This window comes from Eurosta solidaginis, chromosome X (assembly GCF_040869045.1).
Source record: "Eurosta solidaginis isolate ZX-2024a chromosome X, ASM4086904v1, whole genome shotgun sequence".
In the NCBI taxonomy this organism is placed as follows: domain Eukaryota; kingdom Metazoa; phylum Arthropoda; class Insecta; order Diptera; family Tephritidae; genus Eurosta; species Eurosta solidaginis.
This window is the reverse complement of record NC_090324.1, coordinates 207,782,088-207,789,277: the sequence shown is the minus strand read 5'-3', so window position 1 is coordinate 207,789,277 and position 7,190 is coordinate 207,782,088. Positions and strand designations below refer to the sequence as shown.

General features: G+C 37.9%; 1 pseudogene; it reads right to left on the bottom strand.

The window, feature by feature from the left end:
• Positions 1-716: 716 nt before the first annotated feature.
• Positions 717-5,802, bottom strand: LOC137235388 (protein claret segregational-like; annotated as a pseudogene).
• Positions 5,803-7,190: the final 1,388 nt, after the last annotated feature.

Sequence of the window (7,190 nt, the reverse complement as noted above, 5' to 3'; positions counted from 1 at the left end):
GGGAGGGCTCCGTTCGAATACAGCCGAATTTATCCCCTGACTGCAAATCGTCAAATAAGCACGGTCCGCATAACACCCTGGATTAGGAGGTTGGCAGTTCTTGGTCACCGACATCCCGCCGCACTCCTATGAGGCGAAACGGCGTAGATGCCAGTCCTAAACAGCTCCGCCTCATAGTCGGGCGCTATGGAGATCGGCTAAGCCCTCACACCAACGACAAGGTGTCTACCCTAGGAAGGGTTTGCTTGTGAGTACTCCATGGGAATATTTTGGAAGTATCTACTCTTCCGTAAAGAATGTGGTCCAATTTACATGGCGATGTCCTACCCTGACAAATCGTTGGATTATGTGTTCCGTTTTTGACGTGTTCGAGTATTTAAAGGATTACCTACTATAGCTCTGGCTTTGCTTGGGAGTACTCTATGGAATATTTACTTGGGAGTATTTTGAGAAGTATCTACTCTCCCGAGGGTATTCAATGGAGTACTCAGAAGCACAGTGAGAGCCGGAGTATGTGGTCCTCTCCTACCCTGCAAAAATAGGGAGTACTCCGTGCAATTTTATGTTCCATTTTCAGCATATTGGAGCATTTAGAGGATCACCTACTGCAGTTCTCGCTTTGCTTGTGTGTACTCTATGGAGTATTTACTTGGGAGTATTTTCAGAAGTATCTACTCTACCGAGGGTATTATTTAATTTATTAAAAATAATAATAATTACATAAATTGCAATACAAAAAAATCTAAATCTAAAAATGGAGCTACATTTATAAACATCAATGTTTTTGAAATGCCTCCCAATGAAGGCATTAATAAATGCGTTAATTTGGAATTGCGATATGGTATATGAACCTGTTTTTGCAATAATGCTAATATAACATTTGTGAGCTCCGATAGTGAACGACTTATATTTTTAGTTTCGTTCATACGTGTACTACTTTTGGGTGACTCAGTGCCAGCTACATCTACAAGATTTATAGTTCCGACTGATGTCTCATTTTTCTCGGCATGAAAACCAATAAGTTCAATTTTTGTAATAGCATGCGAACATGATGAACGTTCGTTGCCTGCTGTTGAAGCAGTGGCACGATTCATTTTTGCCACATGCATCAAATCGCGTAAACGTCAAGCAGAGATTACAGTCTCCTGAGTTATATTTGACACATATATATCGTTCTTATTATGTTTAGCCATGCGTATTTCCATATCTTTCTTCGTTGCTCAGCAAATCATATAAGACTTCGTTATAGATTTCCAAAAATGTTACACGTATTTCATATTCTCAACCAAGACGTTTATAATTTTTAATAGAATCGAAAAGTAAATCGGCTGTGCGTAGAATCACTCCAGCATTTGTTGGCACACCGTCCTTTGTATATGTTTTTCCACTGCCGGTTTGTCCATAAGCAAATATACAAATATTGTAACCATCCAAGGCAGATTGTATTAAAGGTGACACCATCTCGAAAATGTCCTCCTGTTTTGAATTAGGGTGGAAGACTTGATCAAAGGAAAAATTGTGCGCTCCACCTTTATTCTTATCGTAGTTTTGTATTTCAACTGTGGATTCACCAATATAATTCCATCCACAGAGTACTTTATCATCATCAAAATCTAATGGCGGCCTTACACGACAGAACACGCGTATATTACCACGCAAATCAATTAAATTGTTATTTAATTCTTTACGTTCCAAGTTTGCATGAAACAGTTGCTCCTTGCAGGCAGTAAAATCTTCATGTAACAATTTATTTTCGGTTGTTAAACGTGTGGATCGTTCGCGTAGCTGTAGTACTTCATGGGTAAGTGTATCGTGGGTTTCTTTTAGAATCTATAAGAAAACAAGTAAGGAAGGCTAAGTTCGGGTGTAACCGAATATTACATACTCAGTTGAGAGCTGTGGAGACAAAGTAAGGGAAAATCACCATGTTGTAAAAAGAACCTAGGGTAACCCTGGAATGTGTTTGTATGACATGTGTATCAAATGGAAGGTATTAAAGAGTATTTTAAAGGAAGTGGGCCATAGTTCTATAGATGGACGCCATTAAGGGATGTCGCCATAATGGTGGACCAGGCCTGACTCTAGAATTTGTTTGTACGATATGGGTATCAAATGAAATGTGTTAATGATAATTTTAAAAGGGAGTGGGCCTAAGTTCTATAGGTGGACACCTTTTCGAGATATCGCCATAAAGGTGGACCAGGGGTGACTCTAGAATTTATTTTGTACGATATGGGTATCAAATGAAAGGTATTAATGAGTATTCTAAAAGAGTGTGGGCCTAAGTTCTATAGATGGACGCCTTTTCGAGATATCGCCATAAAGATGGACCAGGGATGACTCTAGAATTTGTTTGTACGATATGAGTATCAAATGAAAGGTGTTAATAAGTATTTTAAGAGGGCGTGGGCCTTAGTTCTATATGTTGACGCCTTTTCGAGATATCGCCATAAAGGTGGACCAGGGGTGACTATAGAATTTGTTTGTACTATATGGGTATCATAGGAAAGGTGTTAATGAGTATTTTAAAAGGAAGTGAGCCTTAGTTCTATAGGTGGACGCCTTTTCCGAATATCGTTATAAAAGTGGACCAGGGTTAACTCTAGAATGCGTTTGTACAATATTCGTATCAAACGAAAGGTGTTAATAAGTGTTTTAAAAGGGAGTGGGCCTTAGTTGTATGGGTGGACGCCTTTTAGAGATATCGCCATAAGCGTGGACCAGGGGTGACCCTAGAATGTGTTTGTACGATATGGGTATCAAATTAAAGGTATTAATGAGGGTTTTAAAAGGGAGTGGCCCTTAGTTGTATATGTGAAGGCGTTTTCGAGACATCGACCAAAATGTGGACCAGGGTGATCCAGAACATCATCTGTCGGGTACCGCTAATTTATTTATATATGTAATACCACGAACAGTATTCCTTCCAAGATTCCAAGGGCTTTTGATTTCACCCTGCAAAACTTTTTCATTTTCTTCTACTTAATATGGTAGGTGTCACACCTATTTTACCAAGTTTTTTTTTTTAAGTTATATTTTGCGTCAATAGACCAATACAATTACCATGTTTCATCCCTTTTTTCGTATTGGGTATACAATTATGGCATTTTTTTCATTTTTCGTAATTTTCGATATCGAAAAAGTGGGCGTGTTCATAGTCGGATTTCGGCCATTTTTTACACCAATACAAAGTGAGTTCAGATAAGTACGTGAACTGAGTTTAGTAAAGATATATCGATTTTTGCTGAAGTTATCGTGTTAACGGCCGAGCGGAAGGACAGACGGTCGACTGTGTATAAAAACTGGGCATGGCTTCAACCTATTTCGCCCTTTTTCACAGAAAACAGTTACCGTCCTAGAATCTAAGCCTCTACCAAATTTCACAAGGATTGGTAAATTTTTGTTCGACTTATGGCATTAAAATTATACTAGACAAATTAAATGAAAAAGGGCGGAGCCACGCCCATTTTGAAATTTTATTTTATTTTTGTATTTTGTTGCAACATATCATTACTGGAGTTGAATGTTGACATAATTTACTTATATACTGTAAAGATATTAACTTTTCTTTTAAAATTTGAATTTAAAAAAAAAAATTTTTTTTAAAGTGGGCGTGGTCGTTCTCCGATTTTGCTAATTTTTATTAAGCAGACATATTTATTTATTTATTTATTTATTTATTTATTATTTAAAGTCGACGACAAACTATGGTCGACTGCATAATATAAAAGATATATAAATATACAACTCAAAAGATAAAATTTAAGATATATCGAGCTTTCAACAATGTTATATTACAAACAAAGAAATATTAATGAACATTACTATTTAATTTCAGAATATAATAATAATAAGAAATATGAGCAGAAATAAGATCTTATGCCGAAATCTTATACTGGCGGAATGCATCAGATTCCGCTCAGCATGACTTCGGAATGCAGTGGATTCCAATCTCCCTGTTGGAATGCAACAAGATTCCAATCAGCATGTCATGGGAATCCGTCAGTGCTAAGAGTAGTGTAATGAGGATACGCCATCACAAGGCATAAAAAAGTAACATGACCTGTGTTGTTGGAATGCACCGGATTCCAATCAGCTCGATGCCTGACCCATAAGATTATACTGCCGGAATGCATACGATTCCGGTCAGTGACTCTTGAAAAAGCATGTTTTTTACGTTGTTGGAATGCACCAGATTCCAATCAACACAGTACTGTCTTGTTCCTTCTTAATGAGACATGTTGATAAATGTTCCTCCATCCTTAAGCGAGATAGTTCCTGTTTTTTATCGAAGGAATAAATGCCGGCAAATTAAATTAGCTTGTATCTCTTAAATTAGATAGGCAAGTATTGCATTACGTATAGTGGCAAAAGTACATTCAAGACTGATGCAGCTATACAAGTCATTGTAGTGCGCGCACCAGATAAGAAGAGGATTATTTTTAGCAAAGTTTCGTCGACAAAGGGGTAAATAGAAAGGAACGTAGTGTCTGGATACTCTAGGGGGAACCGCAAAAAACAAGCGGCTGAGGAGGTCCGCGGAATCAATTTCTCCAATAATGAGCTTATGGATGAACAATACCCCCAGTAATATTCTCCGATTTTCCAGAGTGGGTAAGTTAATAAGAAGAAGTCTACTTCTGTATGGAGGAAGGTGGAGACTTGAGTCCCAATTAAGGCCGCGCAATGCAAATATCAAAAATTGCTTTTGAATAGTAATAAGAGTAACGTTCCTGCCAAATTTCATCATGATATCTTCAACGACTGCCAAATAACAGCTTGCAAAACTTCTAAATTTCCTTCTTTTAAAAATGTGCGGTGCCACGCCCATTGTCCAAAACTTTACTAGTTTTCTATTCTGCGTCATAAGTTCAACTCACCTACCAGATTTCATCGCTTAATCCGTATTTGGTAATGAATTATCGCACTTTTTCGAATTTTCGATATCGAAAAAGTGGGCGTGGTTATTGTCCGATATCGTTCATTTTAAATAGCGATCTGAGATGAGTGCACAGGAACCTACATACCACATTTCATCAAGATACCTCGAAATTTACTTAAGTTATCGTGTTAACGGGCAGACGGACGGACGGACATTGCTCAATCGAATTTTTTTTCGATACTGTTGATTTTAATATATGGAAGTCTATATCTATCTCGATTCCTTTATACCTGTACAACCAACCGTTATCCAATCAAAGTTAATATACTCTGTGAGCTCTGCTCAACTGAGTATAAAAAAAAAAAAACAAATTAGAGTATTTTTAAAGTATTCATACTTTGCATGCAAATATATCGACCTTATTTTCATGCATTATAAACTCCAATTCTTCATTAGTCTTCACAAGTGAGCCCGTAATGTAATCAAATTGTAAATTTAAGGATTTTAGTTGCTGATTTAAACAATCACGCTCAGTGTAAAGGTTTTTTAGTTCTTCTGTGGTTTGGCCTGTATATGCATAGCGTGTTGTCTTGGCAAGTAGGGGAGCAAGCGTCGTTTCTGGTCGTTTCATTGATCTTATTTCCCTTATGTCACGAATATCACTGACTGGGCGGCTTCGTCGCAGCTTGGCACGCGCCATGCCAGTGTAACATGCAGATTGCGATTGAACGATGTCTAGTGATCCGGCACGTTCTTCAAGAGGAAATTATATATTACAATGTAGTTCTCAAATAAAATGTTGTTTGCGTACCTCTTCGTTGGAAACCGTTTGGTAAATTTGTTAAATCACGCGCCAAAAGCTGAAAAGTATCCAGTGATTTGTGCGGTGATTCTCCACAGGCGAGACAAACATTAGGCATGTTGGTGTTGAGTGTGGATAGGTACGAGTTTAATCTATAGACAGGCAAATAATACAGGTGTTTCAGCGTTTATCGCGGGGTTTACTAAATGTTTATTAAAATAAATACTTCAAAACTTCATGGATTATTTTGGAAACCATTGAGCATTTGCGCCTCAAGTACCAGAGAAATATCGGATTGCACTTCTAGAAACCATTTTTGATAAACCTTTAGCTTCCTGCTGCAGTACTATTTCATCAAATAATTTCACTATGTGGGTTCACAAAGTTTCTTGCTTTTTGTATTATAATTATACTTTATACCTACCATCTGCCCCAATTTCAATTCCTGTTTGTGCCCAAATATTATTTTTGTGCTGCATATTCATATAGCGTTCATTCTTTAGGTCATAAAGTTCAGGGAAATTGCTTATTTGCAAAATTAACTGCTCGTCGTCAACCGACATGTTTGTAATTAAATATTTGAAAATGTCGTAGAAGTGGTCGTGTCGTCTCGGGTCGTGTCGTACAACTGTCGCTAAATGTGCATGGTTACATTAGAATACATGCAAAGAATATTTTGTCGGAACGTGTCGTGCTGGTGTCGGTACATGCCGCGTCGTATAATGTGCATGAACTTTTATGGACCAACAAAAGTGAGGCTTACTTACATAAGGCCTTATCAAAAGAAACCTATTGATTATTAGGACCTTTCCTGTTATATAAGGCTTGTATATAACCCACCCAAAATCAGGCTTACATAAGATGTTATAATATCGAGATTGAATAAGGATTGGTGTACCATACTAGAACCATATTATTAGTTTTATCCCATATATAAAATTGCTTGGACTTATAATAACACAGCATCTGTCTTCAAATGCCTTTATTAATATTCATAATAACCTATTTCAAAATTTTATTTAACCGGGGGTCACTCATCGTCAGTGGTTCGGTGAGCCCAAAAAGTGTCATGAAAATATTCCCTCCAAAAATTCATTCGCCAGATATCGTTTGGTGTCAGTGAAAAACACATACTACCATTTACCTCAAACATATTACGAAAACTTATAGACTATATTTACTTACTTACTTAATTGGCGAGCCAGTCGCTCCTTCTCTCCGCCAACAGGCGCCAATTGCTCACACCAAGGGAGTTTAAATCGTTTTCCACATGGTCCTTCCAACGGAGTGGGGCCGCCCTCTACCTCTGCTTCCATAGGCGGGTTCCGATAGAAACACTTTCTTGGCCGGAGCGTCATCTTTCATTCGCATAATATGGCCTAGCCAGCGCAGCCGCTGCATTTTAATTCGCTGGGCTATATTGATGTCTGTGTATAGCTCGTACAGCTCATCGTGAAATCTTCTTCGGTACTCGCCATCGCCAACGCGTAGAGGTCCATAAATCTT